The sequence below is a fragment of the Anarhichas minor genome, unplaced genomic scaffold, assembly GCF_050575085.1.
Source record: "Anarhichas minor isolate MPS153535 unplaced genomic scaffold, ASM5057508v1 ptg000136l, whole genome shotgun sequence".
In the NCBI taxonomy this organism is placed as follows: Eukaryota; Metazoa; Chordata; class Actinopteri; order Perciformes; family Anarhichadidae; genus Anarhichas; species Anarhichas minor.
Window position 1 is genome coordinate 16,776,369 of NW_027466582.1, and position 13,786 is coordinate 16,790,154.

Consider the following 13,786-nt stretch of genomic DNA (forward strand, 5'->3'; position numbering starts at 1 on the left):
GAAGCTGTCTCTGACAGCAGGAACATTCTCAATATGTATCGTCTCTGTGTTAAATGGCTGTTGTCTTACACGCAACTGGTAGAAAACTCCCCGTCAGGGAATCGAACCCTGGTCTTCCGCGTGACAAGCGGAGATACTATCCACTATACTAACGAGGACTGTGCTAATAGCATTTTTGGCTAAATAAAAAAAAGTGCCGCTGTTCCGGCCTATGAAGGGAATTCTTGGAGCTATACAGGGGAGGCTTTAAGTGTAGTAGACATTTACTGTCACTCAATGACACAGCAGCTGTGACTGAATCCATTCGGAAATCATGTTGTCTGGCATCTGAAATGGTTGCAGTCAAGTGTGAATGGTGCATTGAGCCTGGGCACGTGCACAATAGTCATCTTCAGCAGTTTCCGTAGTGTAGTGGTTATCACGTTCGCCTAACACGCGAAAGGTCCCCTGTTCGAAACTGGGCGGAAACAGTATTCTTTGTTCCTGCTTACTCCACAAAATAAAACTCTACTTAGTGGAATTGTCCGAAACTGGATAAGAAGTACAACTGCCCCAGGGTTGGCTTTTCCTCCACACAATCAAAGTGTTCTGACTAGCGTTCCCAGCAAACTGGATGAAAAGAAGCAGAATTTTCCATTCTGATGTGCAACCTTTCATGCATGCCGAGGTAGAGGATCATATCGTCAATGTGAAGCTGTCTCTGACAGCAGGAACATTCTCAATATGTATCGTCTCTGTGTTAAATGGCTGTTGTCTTACTAGCAACTGGTAGAAAACTCCCCGTCAGGGAATCGAACCCTGGTCTTCCGCATGACAAGCGGAGATACTATCCACTATACTAACGAGGACTGTGCTAATAGCATTTTTGGCTAAATAAAAAAAAGTGCCGCTGTTCCGGCCTATGAAGGGAATTCTTGGAGCTATACAGGGGAGGCTTTAAGTGAAGTAGACATTTACTGTCACTCAATGACACAGCAGCTGTGACTGAATCCATTCGGAAATCATGTTGTCTGGCATCTGAAATGTTTGCAGTCAGGTGTGAATCGTGCATTGAGCCTGGGCACGTGCATAAAAGTCATTTTCAGCAGTTTCCGTAGTGTAGTGGTTATCACGTTTGCTTCACACTCGAAAGGTCCCCTGTTCGAAACTGGGCGGAAACAGTATTCTTTGTTCCTGCTTACTCCACAAAATAAAACTCTACTTAGTGGAATTGTCTGAAACTGGATAAGAAGTACAACTGCCACAGGGTTGGCTTTTCCTCCACACAATCAAAGTGTTCTGACTAGCGTTCCCAGCAAACTGGATGAAAAGAAGCAGAATTTTCCATTCTGATGTGCAACCTTTCATGCATGCCGAGGTAGAGGATCATATCGTCAATGTGAAGCTGTCTCTGACAGCAGAAACATGCTCAATAAGTATCGTCTCTGTGTTAAATGGCTGTTGTCTTACCAGCAACTGGTAGAAATCTCCCCGTCAGGGAATCGAACCCTGGTCTTCCGCGTGACAAGCGGAGATACTATCCACTATACTAACGAGGACTGCGCTAGTAGCATTTTTGGCTAAATAAAAAAAAAGTGCCGTTGTTCCGGCCTATGAAGGGAATTCTTGAAGCTATACAGGGGAGGCTTTAAGTGAAGTAGACATTTACTGTCACTCAATGACACAGCAGCTTTGACTGAATACATTCGGAAATCATGTTGTCTGGCATCTGAAATGGTTGCAGTCAAGTGTGAATGGTGCATTGAGCCTGGGCACGTGCATAAAAGTCATTTTCAGCAGTTTCCGTAGTGTAGTGGTTATCACGTTCGCTTCCCACGCGAAAGGTCCCCTGTTCGAAACTGGGCGGAAACAGTATTCTTTGTTCCTGCTTACTCCACAAAATAAAACTCTACTTAGTGGAATTGTCCGAAACTGGATAAGAAGTACAACTGCCACAGGGTTGGCTTTTCCTCCACACAATCAAAGTGTTCTGACTAGCGTTCCCAGCAAACTGGATGAAAAGAAGCAGAATTTTCCATTCTGATGTGCAACCTTTCATGCATGCCGAGGTAGAGGATCATATCGTCAATGTGAAGCTGTCTCTGACAGCAGGAACATTCTCAATATGTATCGTCTCTGTGTTAAATGGCTGTTGTCTTACACGCAACTGGTAGAAAACTCCCCGTCAGGGAATCGAACCCTGGTCTTCCGCGTGACAAGCAGAGATACTATCCACTATACTAACGAGGACTGTGCTAATAGCATTTTTGGCTAAATAAAAAAAAGTGCCGTTGTTCCGGCCTATGAAGGGAATTCTTGGAGCTATACAGGGGAGGCTTTAAGTGAAGTAGACATTTACTGTCACTCAATGACACAGCAGCTGTGACTGAATCCATTCGGAAATCATGTTGTCTGGCATCTGAAATGTTTGCAGTCAAGTGTGAATGGTGCATTGAGCCTGGGCACGTGCATAAAAGTCATCTTCAGTAGTTTCCGTAGTGTAGTGGTTATCACGTTTGCTTCACACGCGAAAGGTCCTCAGTTCGGAACTGGGCGGAAACAGTATTCTTTGTTCCTGCTTACTCCACAAAATAAAACTCTACTTAGTGGAATTGTCTGAAACTGGATAAGAAGTACAACTGCCCCAGGGTTGGCTTTTCCTCCACACAATCAAAGTGTTCTGACTAGCGTTCCCAGCAAACTGGATGAAAAGAAGCAGAATTTTCCATTCTGATGTGCAACCTTTCATGCATGCCGAGGTAGAGGATCATATCGTCAATGTGAAGCTGTCTCTGACAGCAGGAACATTCTCAATATGTATCGTCTCTGTGTTAAATGGCTGTTGTCTTACACGCAACTGGTAGAAAACTCCCCGTCAGGGAATCGAACCCTGGTCTTCCGCGTGACAAGCAGAGATACTATCCACTATACTAACGAGGACTGTGCTAATAGCATTTTTGGCTAAATAAAAATAAGTGCCGCTGTTCCGGCCTATGAAGGGAATTCTTGGAGCTATACAGGGGAGGCTTTAAGTGAAGTAGACATTTACTGTCACTCAATGACACAGCAGCTGTGACTGAATCCATTCGGAAATCATGTTGTCTGGCATCTGAAATGTTTGCAGTCAAGTGTGAATGGTGCATTGAGCCTGGGCACGTGCATAAAAGTCATCTTCAGCAGTTTCCGTAGTGTAGTGGTTATCACGTTTGCTTCACACGCGAAAGGTCCTCAGTTCGAAACTGGGCGGAAACAGTATTCTTTGTTCCTGCTTACTCCACAAAATAAAACTCTACTTAGTGGAATTGTCTGAAACTGGATAAGAAGTACAACTGCCCCAGGGTTGGCTTTTCCTCCACACAATCAAAGTGTTCTGACTAGCGTTCCCAGCAAACTGGATGAAAAGAAGCAGAATTTTCCATTCTGATGTGCAACCTTTCATGCATGCCGAGGTAGAGGATCATATCGTCAATGTGAAGCTGTCTCTGACAGCAGGAACATTCTCAATATGTATCGTCTCTGTGTTAAATGGCTGTTGTCTTACTAGCAACTGGTAGAAAACTCCCCGTCAGGGAATCGAACCCTGGTCTTCCGCATGACAAGCGGAGATACTATCCACTATACTAACGAGGACTGTGCTAATAGCATTTTTGGCTAAATAAAAAAAAGTGCCGCTGTTCCGGCCTATGAAGGGAATTCTTGGAGCTATACAGGGGAGGCTTTAAGTGAAGTAGACATTTACTGTCACTCAATGACACAGCAGCTGTGACTGAATCCATTCGGAAATCATGTTGTCTGGCATCTGAAATGTTTGCAGTCAGGTGTGAATCGTGCATTGAGCCTGGGCACGTGCATAAAAGTCATTTTCAGCAGTTTCCGTAGTGTAGTGGTTATCACGTTTGCTTCACACTCGAAAGGTCCCCTGTTCGAAACTGGGCGGAAACAGTATTCTTTGTTCCTGCTTACTCCACAAAATAAAACTCTACTTAGTGGAATTGTCTGAAACTGGATAAGAAGTACAACTGCCACAGGGTTGGCTTTTCCTCCACACAATCAAAGTGTTCTGACTAGCGTTCCCAGCAAACTGGATGAAAAGAAGCAGAATTTTCCATTCTGATGTGCAACCTTTCATGCATGCCGAGGTAGAGGATCATATCGTCAATGTGAAGCTGTCTCTGACAGCAGAAACATGCTCAATAAGTATCGTCTCTGTGTTAAATGGCTGTTGTCTTACCAGCAACTGGTAGAAATCTCCCCGTCAGGGAATCGAACCCTGGTCTTCCGCGTGACAAGCGGAGATACTATCCACTATACTAACGAGGACTGCGCTAGTAGCATTTTTGGCTAAATAAAAAAAAAGTGCCGTTGTTCCGGCCTATGAAGGGAATTCTTGGAGCTATACAGGGGAGGCTTTAAGTGAAGTAGACATTTACTGTCACTCAATGACACAGCAGCTGTGACTGAATCCATTCGGAAATCATGTTGTCTGGCATCTGAAATGTTTGCAGTCAAGTGTGAATGGTGCATTGAGCCTGGGCACGTGCATAAAAGTCATCTTCAGTAGTTTCCGTAGTGTAGTGGTTATCACGTTTGCTTCACACGCGAAAGGTCCTCAGTTCGAAACTGGGCGGAAACAGTATTCTTTGTTCCTGCTTACTCCACAAAATAAAACTCTACTTAGTGGAATTGTCTGAAACTGGATAAGAAGTACAACTGCCCCAGGGTTGGCTTTTCCTCCACACAATCAAAGTGTTCTGACTAGCGTTCCCAGCAAACTGGATGAAAAGAAGCAGAATTTTCCATTCTGATGTGCAACCTTTCATGCATGCCGAGGTAGAGGATCATATCGTCAATGTGAAGCTGTCTCTGACAGCAGGAACATTCTCAATATGTATCGTCTCTGTGTTAAATGGCTGTTGTCTTACACGCAACTGGTAGAAAACTCCCCGTCAGGGAATCGAACCCTGGTCTTCCGCGTGACAAGCAGAGATACTATCCACTATACTAACGAGGACTGTGCTAATAGCATTTTTGGCTAAATAAAAAAAAGTGCCGCTGTTCCGGCCTATGAAGGGAATTCTTGGAGCTATACAGGGGAGGCTTTAAGTGAAGTAGACATTTACTGTCACTCAATGACACAGCAGCTGTGACTGAATCCATTCGGAAATCATGTTGTCTGGCATCTGAAATGTTTGCAGTCAAGTGTGAATGGTGCATTGAGCCTGGGCACGTGCATAAAAGTCATCTTCAGCAGTTTCCGTAGTGTAGTGGTTATCACGTTTGCTTCACACGCGAAAGGTCCTCAGTTCGAAACTGGGCGGAAACAGTATTCTTTGTTCCTGCTTACTCCACAAAATAAAACTCTACTTAGTGGAATTGTCTGAAACTGGATAAGAAGTACAACTGCCCCAGGGTTGGCTTTTCCTCCACACAATCAAAGTGTTCTGACTAGCGTTCCCAGCAAACTGGATGAAAAGAAGCAGAATTTTCCATTCTGATGTGCAACCTTTCATGCATGCCGAGGTAGAGGATCATATCGTCAATGTGAAGCTGTCTCTGACAGCAGGAACATTCTCAATATGTATCGTCTCTGTGTTAAATGGCTGTTGTCTTACACGCAACTGGTAGAAAACTCCCCGTCAGGGAATCGAACCCTGGTCTTCCGCGTGACAAGCAGAGATACTATCCACTATACTAACGAGGACTGTGCTAATAGCATTTTTGGCTAAATAAAAAAAAGTGCCGCTGTTCCGGCCTATGAAGGGAATTCTTGGAGCTATACAGGGGAGGCTTTAAGTGAAGTAGACATTTACTGTCACTCAATGACACAGCAGCTGTGACTGAATCCATTCGGAAATCATGTTGTCTGGCATCTGAAATGTTTGCAGTCAAGTGTGAATGGTGCATTGAGCCTGGGCACGTGCATAAAAGTCATCTTCAGCAGTTTCCGTAGTGTAGTGGTTATCACGTTTGCTTCACACGCGAAAGGTCCTCAGTTCGAAACTGGGCGGAAACAGTATTCTTTGTTCCTGCTTACTCCACAAAATAAAACTCTACTTAGTGGAATTGTCTGAAACTGGATAAGAAGTACAACTGCCCCAGGGTTGGCTTTTCCTCCACACAATCAAAGTGTTCTGACTAGCGTTCCCAGCAAACTGGATGAAAAGAAGCAGAATTTTCCATTCTGATGTGCAACCTTTCATGCATGCCGAGGTAGAGGATCATATCGTCAATGTGAAGCTGTCTCTGACAGCAGGAACATTCTCAATATGTATCGTCTCTGTGTTAAATGGCTGTTGTCTTACACGCAACTGGTAGAAAACTCCCCGTCAGGGAATCGAACCCTGGTCTTCCGCGTGACAAGCGGAGATACTATCCACTATACTAACGAGGACTGTGCTAATAGCATTTTTGGCTAAATAAAAAAAAGTGCCGCTGTTCCGGCCTATGAAGGGAATTCTTGGAGCTATACAGGGGAGGCTTTAAGTGTAGTAGACATTTACTGTCACTCAATGACACAGCAGCTGTGACTGAATCCATTCGGAAATCATGTTGTCTGGCATCTGAAATGGTTGCAGTCAAGTGTGAATGGTGCATTGAGCCTGGGCACGTGCACAATAGTCATCTTCAGCAGTTTCCGTAGTGTAGTGGTTATCACGTTCGCTTCACACGCGAAAGGTCCCCTGTTCGAAACTGGGCGGAAACAGTATTCTTTGTTCCTGCTTACTCCACAAAATAAAACTCTACTTAGTGGAATTGTCTGAAACTGGATAAGAAGTACAACTGCCCCAGGGTTGGCTTTTCCTCCACACAATCAAAGTGTTCTGACTAGCGTTCCCAGCAAACTGGATGAAAAGAAGCAGAATTTTCCATTCTGATGTGCAACCTTTCATGCATGCCGAGGTAGAGGATCATATCGTCAATGTGAAGCTGTCTCTGACAGCAGAAACATGCTCAATAAGTATCGTCTCTGTGTTAAATGGCTGTTGTCTTACTAGCAACTGGTAGAAATCTCCCCTTCAGAGAATCGAACCCTGGTCTTCCGCGTGACAAGCGGAGATACTATCCACTATACTAACGAGGACTGCGCTAGTAGCATTTTTGGCTAAATAAAAAAAAAGTGCCGTTGTTCCGGCCTATGAAGGGAATTCTTGAAGCTATACAGGGGAGGCTTTAAGTGAAGTAGACATTTACTGTCACTCAATGACACAGCAGCTGTGACTGAATCCATTCGGAAATCATGTTGTCTGGCATCTGAAATGTTTGCAGTCAAGTGTGAATGGTGCATTGAGCCTGGGCACGTGCATAAAAGTCATTTTCAGCAGTTTCCGTAGTGTAGTGGTTATCACGTTCGCTTCATACTCGAAAGGTCCCCTGTTCGAAACTGGGCGGAAACAGTATTCTTTGTTCCTGCTTACTCCACAAAATAAAACTCTACTAAGTGGAATTGTCTGAAACTGGATAAGAAGTACAACTGCCCCAGGGTTGGCTTTTCCTCCACACAATCAAAGTGTTCTGACTAGCGTTCCCAGCAAACTGGATGAAAAGAAGCAGAATTTTCCATTCTGATGTGCAACCTTTCATGCATGCCGAGGTAGAGGATCATATCGTCAATGTGAAGCTGTCTCTGACAGCAGAAACATGCTCAATAAGTATCGTCTCTGTGTTAAATGGCTGTTGTCTTACTAGCAACTGGTAGAAATCTCCCCTTCAGGGAATCGAACCCTGGTCTTCCGCGTGACAAGCGGAGATACTATCCACTATACTAACGAGGACTGCGCTAGTAGCATTTTTGGCTAAATAAAAAAAAAGTGCCGTTGTTCCGGCCTATGAAGGGAATTCTTGAAGCTATACAGGGGAGGCTTTAAGTGAAGTAGACATTTACTGTCACTCAATGACACAGCAGCTGTGACTGAATCCATTCGGAAATCATGTTGTCTGGCATCTGAAATGTTTGCAGTCAAGTGTGAATGGTGCATTGAGCCTGGGCACGTGCACAATAGTTATCTTCAGCAGTTTCCGTAGTGTAGTGGTTATCACGTTCGCCTAACACGCGAAAGGTCCCCTCTTCGAAACTGGGCGGAAACAGTATTCTTTGTTCCTGCTTACTCCACAAAATAAAACTCTACTTAGTGGAATTGTCCGAAACTGGATAAGAAGTACAACTGCCCCAGGGTTGGCTTTTCCTCCACACAATCAAAGTGTTCTGACTAGCGTTCCCAGCAAACTGGATGAAAAGAAGCAGAATTTTCCATTCTGATGTGCAACCTTTCATGCATGCCAAGGTAGAGGATCATATCGTCAATGTGAAGCTGTCTCTGACAGCAGGAACATTCTCAATATGTATCGTCTCTGTGTTAAATGGCTGTTGTCTTACACGCAACTGGTAGAAAACTCCCCGTCAGGGAATCGAACCCTGGTCTTCCGCGTGACAAGCGGAGATACTATCCACTATACTAACGAGGACTGTGCTAATAGCATTTTTGGCTAAATAAAAAAAAGTGCCGCTGTTCCGGCCTATGAAGGGAATTCTTGGAGCTATACAGGGGAGGCTTTAAGTGTAGTAGACATTTACTGTCACTCAATGACACAGCAGCTGTGACTGAATCCATTCGGAAATCATGTTGTCTGGCATCTGAAATGGTTGCAGTCAAGTGTGAATGGTGCATTGAGCCTGGGCACGTGCACAATAGTCATCTTCAGCAGTTTCCGTAGTGTAGTGGTTATCACGTTTGCTTCACACGCGAAAGGTCCCCTGTTCGAAACTGGGCGGAAACAGTATTCTTTGTTCCTGCTTACTCCACAAAATAAAACTCTACTAAGTGGAATTGTCTGAAACTGGATAAGAAGTACAACTGCCCCAGGGTTGGCTTTTCCTCCACACAATCAAAGTGTTCTGACTAGCGTTCCCAGCAAACTGGATGAAAAGAAGCAGAATTTTCCATTCTGATGTGCAACCTTTCATGCATGCCGAGGTAGAGGATCATATCGTCAATGTGAAGCTGTCTCTGACAGCAGAAACATGCTCAATAAGTATCGTCTCTGTGTTAAATGGCTGTTGTCTTACTAGCAACTGGTAGAAATCTCCCCTTCAGGGAATCGAACCCTGGTCTTCCGCGTGACAAGCGGAGATACTATCCACTATACTAACGAGGACTGCGCTAGTAGCATTTTTGGCTAAATAAAAAAAAAGTGCCGTTGTTCCGGCCTATGAAGGGAATTCTTGAAGCTATACAGGGGAGGCTTTAAGTGAAGTAGACATTTACTGTCACTCAATGACACAGCAGCTGTGACTGAATCCATTCGGAAATCATTTTGTCTGGCATCTGAAATGTTTGCAGTCAAGTGTGAATGGTGCATTGAGCCTGGGCACGTGCACAATAGTTATCTTCAGCAGTTTCCGTAGTGTAGTGGTTATCACGTTCGCCTAACAGGCGAAAGGTCCCCTCTTCGAAACTGGGCGGAAACAGTATTCTTTGTTCCTGCTTACTCCACAAAATAAAACTCTACTTAGTGGAATTGTCCGAAACTGGATAAGAAGTACAACTGCCCCAGGGTTGGCTTTTCCTCCACACAATCAAAGTGTTCTGACTAGCGTTCCCAGCAAACTGGATGAAAAGAAGCAGAATTTTCCATTCTGATGTGCAACCTTTCATGCATGCCGAGGTAGAGGATCATATCGTCAATGTGAAGCTGTCTCTGACAGCAGGAACATTCTCAATATGTATCGTCTCTGTGTTAAATGGCTGTTGTCTTACACGCAACTGGTAGAAAACTCCCCGTCAGGGAATCGAACCCTGGTCTTCCGCGTGACAAGCGGAGATACTATCCACTATACTAACGAGGACTGTGCTAATAGCATTTTTGGCTAAATAAAAAAAAGTGCCGCTGTTCCGGCCTATGAAGGGAATTCTTGGAGCTATACAGGGGAGGCTTTAAGTGTAGTAGACATTTACTGTCACTCAATGACACAGCAGCTGTGACTGAATCCATTCGGAAATCATGTTGTCTGGCATCTGAAATGGTTGCAGTCAAGTGTGAATGGTGCATTGAGCCTGGGCACGTGCACAATAGTCATCTTCAGCAGTTTCCGTAGTGTAGTGGTTATCACGTTCGCTTCACACGCGAAAGGTCCCCTGTTCGAAACTGGGCGGAAACAGTATTCTTTGTTCCTGCTTACTCCACAAAATAAAACTCTACTTAGTGGAATTGTCTGAAACTGGATAAGAAGTACAACTGCCCCAGGGTTGGCTTTTCCTCCACACAATCAAAGTGTTCTGACTAGCGTTCCCAGCAAACTGGATGAAAAGAAGCAGAATTTTCCATTCTGATGTGCAACCTTTCATGCATGCCGAGGTAGAGGATCATATCGTCAATGTGAAGCTGTCTCTGACAGCAGAAACATGCTCAATAAGTATCGTCTCTGTGTTAAATGGCTGTTGTCTTACTAGCAACTGGTAGAAATCTCCCCTTCAGAGAATCGAACCCTGGTCTTCCGCGTGACAAGCGGAGATACTATCCACTATACTAACGAGGACTGCGCTAGTAGCATTTTTGGCTAAATAAAAAAAAAGTGCCGTTGTTCCGGCCTATGAAGGGAATTCTTGAAGCTATACAGGGGAGGCTTTAAGTGAAGTAGACATTTACTGTCACTCAATGACACAGCAGCTGTGACTGAATCCATTCGGAAATCATGTTGTCTGGCATCTGAAATGTTTGCAGTCAAGTGTGAATGGTGCATTGAGCCTGGGCACGTGCATAAAAGTCATTTTCAGCAGTTTCCGTAGTGTAGTGGTTATCACGTTCGCTTCACACTCGAAAGGTCCCCTGTTCGAAACTGGGCGGAAACAGTATTCTTTGTTCCTGCTTACTCCACAAAATAAAACTCTACTAAGTGGAATTGTCTGAAACTGGATAAGAAGTACAACTGCCCCAGGGTTGGCTTTTCCTCCACACAATCAAAGTGTTCTGACTAGCGTTCCCAGCAAACTGGATGAAAAGAAGCAGAATTTTCCATTCTGATGTGCAACCTTTCATGCATGCCGAGGTAGAGGATCATATCGTCAATGTGAAGCTGTCTCTGACAGCAGAAACATGCTCAATAAGTATCGTCTCTGTGTTAAATGGCTGTTGTCTTACTAGCAACTGGTAGAAATCTCCCCTTCAGGGAATCGAACCCTGGTCTTCCGCGTGACAAGCGGAGATACTATCCACTATACTAACGAGGACTGCGCTAGTAGCATTTTTGGCTAAATAAAAAAAAAGTGCCGTTGTTCCGGCCTATGAAGGGAATTCTTGAAGCTATACAGGGGAGGCTTTAAGTGAAGTAGACATTTACTGTCACTCAATGACACAGCAGCTGTGACTGAATCCATTCGGAAATCATGTTGTCTGGCATCTGAAATGTTTGCAGTCAAGTGTGAATGGTGCATTGAGCCTGGGCACGTGCACAATAGTTATCTTCAGCAGTTTCCGTAGTGTAGTGGTTATCACGTTCGCCTAACACGCGAAAGGTCCCCTCTTCGAAACTGGGCGGAAACAGTATTCTTTGTTCCTGCTTACTCCACAAAATAAAACTCTACTTAGTGGAATTGTCCGAAACTGGATAAGAAGTACAACTGCCCCAGGGTTGGCTTTTCCTCCACACAATCAAAGTGTTCTGACTAGCGTTCCCAGCAAACTGGATGAAAAGAAGCAGAATTTTCCATTCTGATGTGCAACCTTTCATGCATGCCGAGGTAGAGGATCATATCGTCAATGTGAAGCTGTCTCTGACAGCAGGAACATTCTCAATATGTATCGTCTCTGTGTTAAATGGCTGTTGTCTTACACGCAACTGGTAGAAAACTCCCCGTCAGGGAATCGAACCCTGGTCTTCCGCGTGACAAGCGGAGATACTATCCACTATACTAACGAGGACTGTGCTAATAGCATTTTTGGCTAAATAAAAAAAAGTGCCGCTGTTCCGGCCTATGAAGGGAATTCTTGGAGCTATACAGGGGAGGCTTTAAGTGTAGTAGACATTTACTGTCACTCAATGACACAGCAGCTGTGACTGAATCCATTCGGAAATCATGTTGTCTGGCATCTGAAATGGTTGCAGTCAAGTGTGAATGGTGCATTGAGCCTGGGCACGTGCACAATAGTCATCTTCAGCAGTTTCCGTAGTGTAGTGGTTATCACGTTTGCTTCACACGCGAAAGGTCCGCTGTTCGAAACTGGGCGGAAACAGTATTCTTTGTTCCTGCTTACTCCACAAAATAAAACTCTACTAAGTGGAATTGTCTGAAACTGGATAAGAAGTACAACTGCCCCAGGGTTGGCTTTTCCTCCACACAATCAAAGTGTTCTGACTAGCGTTCCCAGCAAACTGGATGAAAAGAAGCAGAATTTTCCATTCTGATGTGCAACCTTTCATGCATGCCGAGGTAGAGGATCATATCGTCAATGTGAAGCTGTCTCTGACAGCAGAAACATGCTCAATAAGTATCGTCTCTGTGTTAAATGGCTGTTGTCTTACTAGCAACTGGTAGAAATCTCCCCTTCAGGGAATCGAACCCTGGTCTTCCGCGTGACAAGCGGAGATACTATCCACTATACTAACGAGGACTGCGCTAGTAGCATTTTTGGCTAAATAAAAAAAAAGTGCCGTTGTTCCGGCCTATGAAGGGAATTCTTGAAGCTATACAGGGGAGGCTTTAAGTGAAGTAGACATTTACTGTCACTCAATGACACAGCAGCTGTGACTGAATCCATTCGGAAATCATTTTGTCTGGCATCTGAAATGTTTGCAGTCAAGTGTGAATGGTGCATTGAGCCTGGGCACGTGCACAATAGTTATCTTCAGCAGTTTCCGTAGTGTAGTGGTTATCACGTTCGCCTAACAGGCGAAAGGTCCCCTCTTCAAAACTGGGCGGAAACAGTATTCTTTGTTCCTGCTTACTCCACAAAATAAAACTCTACTTAGTGGAATTGTCCGAAACTGGATAAGAAGTACAACTGCCCCAGGGTTGGCTTTTCCTCCACACAATCAAAGTGTTCTGACTAGCGTTCCCAGCAAACTGGATGAAAAGAAGCAGAATTTTCCATTCTGATGTGCAACCTTTCATGCATGCCGAGGTAGAGGATCATATCGTCAATGTGAAGCTGTCTCTGACAGCAGGAACATTCTCAATATGTATCGTCTCTGTGTTAAATGGCTGTTGTCTTACACGCAACTGGTAGAAAACTCCCCGTCAGGGAATCGAACCCTGGTCTTCCGCGTGACAAGCGGAGATACTATCCACTATACTAACGAGGACTGTGCTAATAGCATTTTTGGCTAAATAAAAAAAAGTGCCGCTGTTCCGGCCTATGAAGGGAATTCTTGGAGCTATACAGGGGAGGCTTTAAGTGTAGTAGACATTTACTGTCACTCAATGACACAGCAGCTGTGACTGAATCCATTCGGAAATCATGTTGTCTGGCATCTGAAATGGTTGCAGTCAAGTGTGAATGGTGCATTGAGCCTGGGCACGTGCACAATAGTCATCTTCAGCAGTTTCCGTAGTGTAGTGGTTATCACGTTCGCTTCACACGCGAAAGGTCCCCTGTTCGAAACTGGGCGGAAACAGTATTCTTTGTTCCTGCTTACTCCACAAAATAAAACTCTACTTAGTGGAATTGTCTGAAACTGGATAAGAAGTACAACTGCCCCAGGGTTGGCTTTTCCTCCACACAATCAAAGTGTTCTGACTAGCGTTCCCAGCAAACTGGATGAAAAGAAGCAGAATTTTCCATTCTGATGTGCAACCTTTCATGCATGCCGAGG

The 13,786-nt window shown here is 44.5% G+C and overlaps 12 non-coding genes across 12 annotated transcripts; all 12 read left to right on the forward strand.

Annotated features, from left to right (window-relative positions):
• Positions 1 to 397: 397 nt before the first annotated feature.
• On the forward strand, positions 398 to 470 carry trnav-aac (transfer RNA valine (anticodon AAC)). Its single transcript has one exon. It is a non-coding gene; the product is annotated as a tRNA-Val (tRNA).
• Positions 471 to 1,778: 1,308 nt separating this feature from the next.
• Positions 1,779 to 1,851, forward strand: trnag-ccc (transfer RNA glycine (anticodon CCC)). Its single transcript has one exon. It is a non-coding gene; the product is annotated as a tRNA-Gly (tRNA).
• Positions 1,852 to 3,158: 1,307 nt separating this feature from the next.
• On the forward strand, positions 3,159 to 3,231 carry trnav-cac (transfer RNA valine (anticodon CAC)). The gene has a single exon. It is a non-coding gene; the product is annotated as a tRNA-Val (tRNA).
• Positions 3,232 to 4,539: 1,308 nt separating this feature from the next.
• trnav-cac (transfer RNA valine (anticodon CAC)) lies at positions 4,540 to 4,612 on the forward strand. The gene has a single exon. It is a non-coding gene; the product is annotated as a tRNA-Val (tRNA).
• Positions 4,613 to 5,229: 617 nt separating this feature from the next.
• Positions 5,230 to 5,302, forward strand: trnav-cac (transfer RNA valine (anticodon CAC)). Its single transcript has one exon. It is a non-coding gene; the product is annotated as a tRNA-Val (tRNA).
• A 617-nt stretch (positions 5,303 to 5,919) lies between these two features.
• trnav-cac (transfer RNA valine (anticodon CAC)) lies at positions 5,920 to 5,992 on the forward strand. Its single transcript has one exon. It is a non-coding gene; the product is annotated as a tRNA-Val (tRNA).
• A 617-nt stretch (positions 5,993 to 6,609) lies between these two features.
• On the forward strand, positions 6,610 to 6,682 carry trnav-cac (transfer RNA valine (anticodon CAC)). Its single transcript has one exon. It is a non-coding gene; the product is annotated as a tRNA-Val (tRNA).
• Positions 6,683 to 7,991: 1,309 nt separating this feature from the next.
• trnav-aac (transfer RNA valine (anticodon AAC)) lies at positions 7,992 to 8,064 on the forward strand. Its single transcript has one exon. It is a non-coding gene; the product is annotated as a tRNA-Val (tRNA).
• Positions 8,065 to 8,681: 617 nt separating this feature from the next.
• trnav-cac (transfer RNA valine (anticodon CAC)) lies at positions 8,682 to 8,754 on the forward strand. The gene has a single exon. It is a non-coding gene; the product is annotated as a tRNA-Val (tRNA).
• A 1,308-nt stretch (positions 8,755 to 10,062) lies between these two features.
• Positions 10,063 to 10,135, forward strand: trnav-cac (transfer RNA valine (anticodon CAC)). The gene has a single exon. It is a non-coding gene; the product is annotated as a tRNA-Val (tRNA).
• Positions 10,136 to 11,444: 1,309 nt separating this feature from the next.
• trnav-aac (transfer RNA valine (anticodon AAC)) lies at positions 11,445 to 11,517 on the forward strand. Its single transcript has one exon. It is a non-coding gene; the product is annotated as a tRNA-Val (tRNA).
• A 1,998-nt stretch (positions 11,518 to 13,515) lies between these two features.
• Positions 13,516 to 13,588, forward strand: trnav-cac (transfer RNA valine (anticodon CAC)). The gene has a single exon. It is a non-coding gene; the product is annotated as a tRNA-Val (tRNA).
• Positions 13,589 to 13,786: the final 198 nt, after the last annotated feature.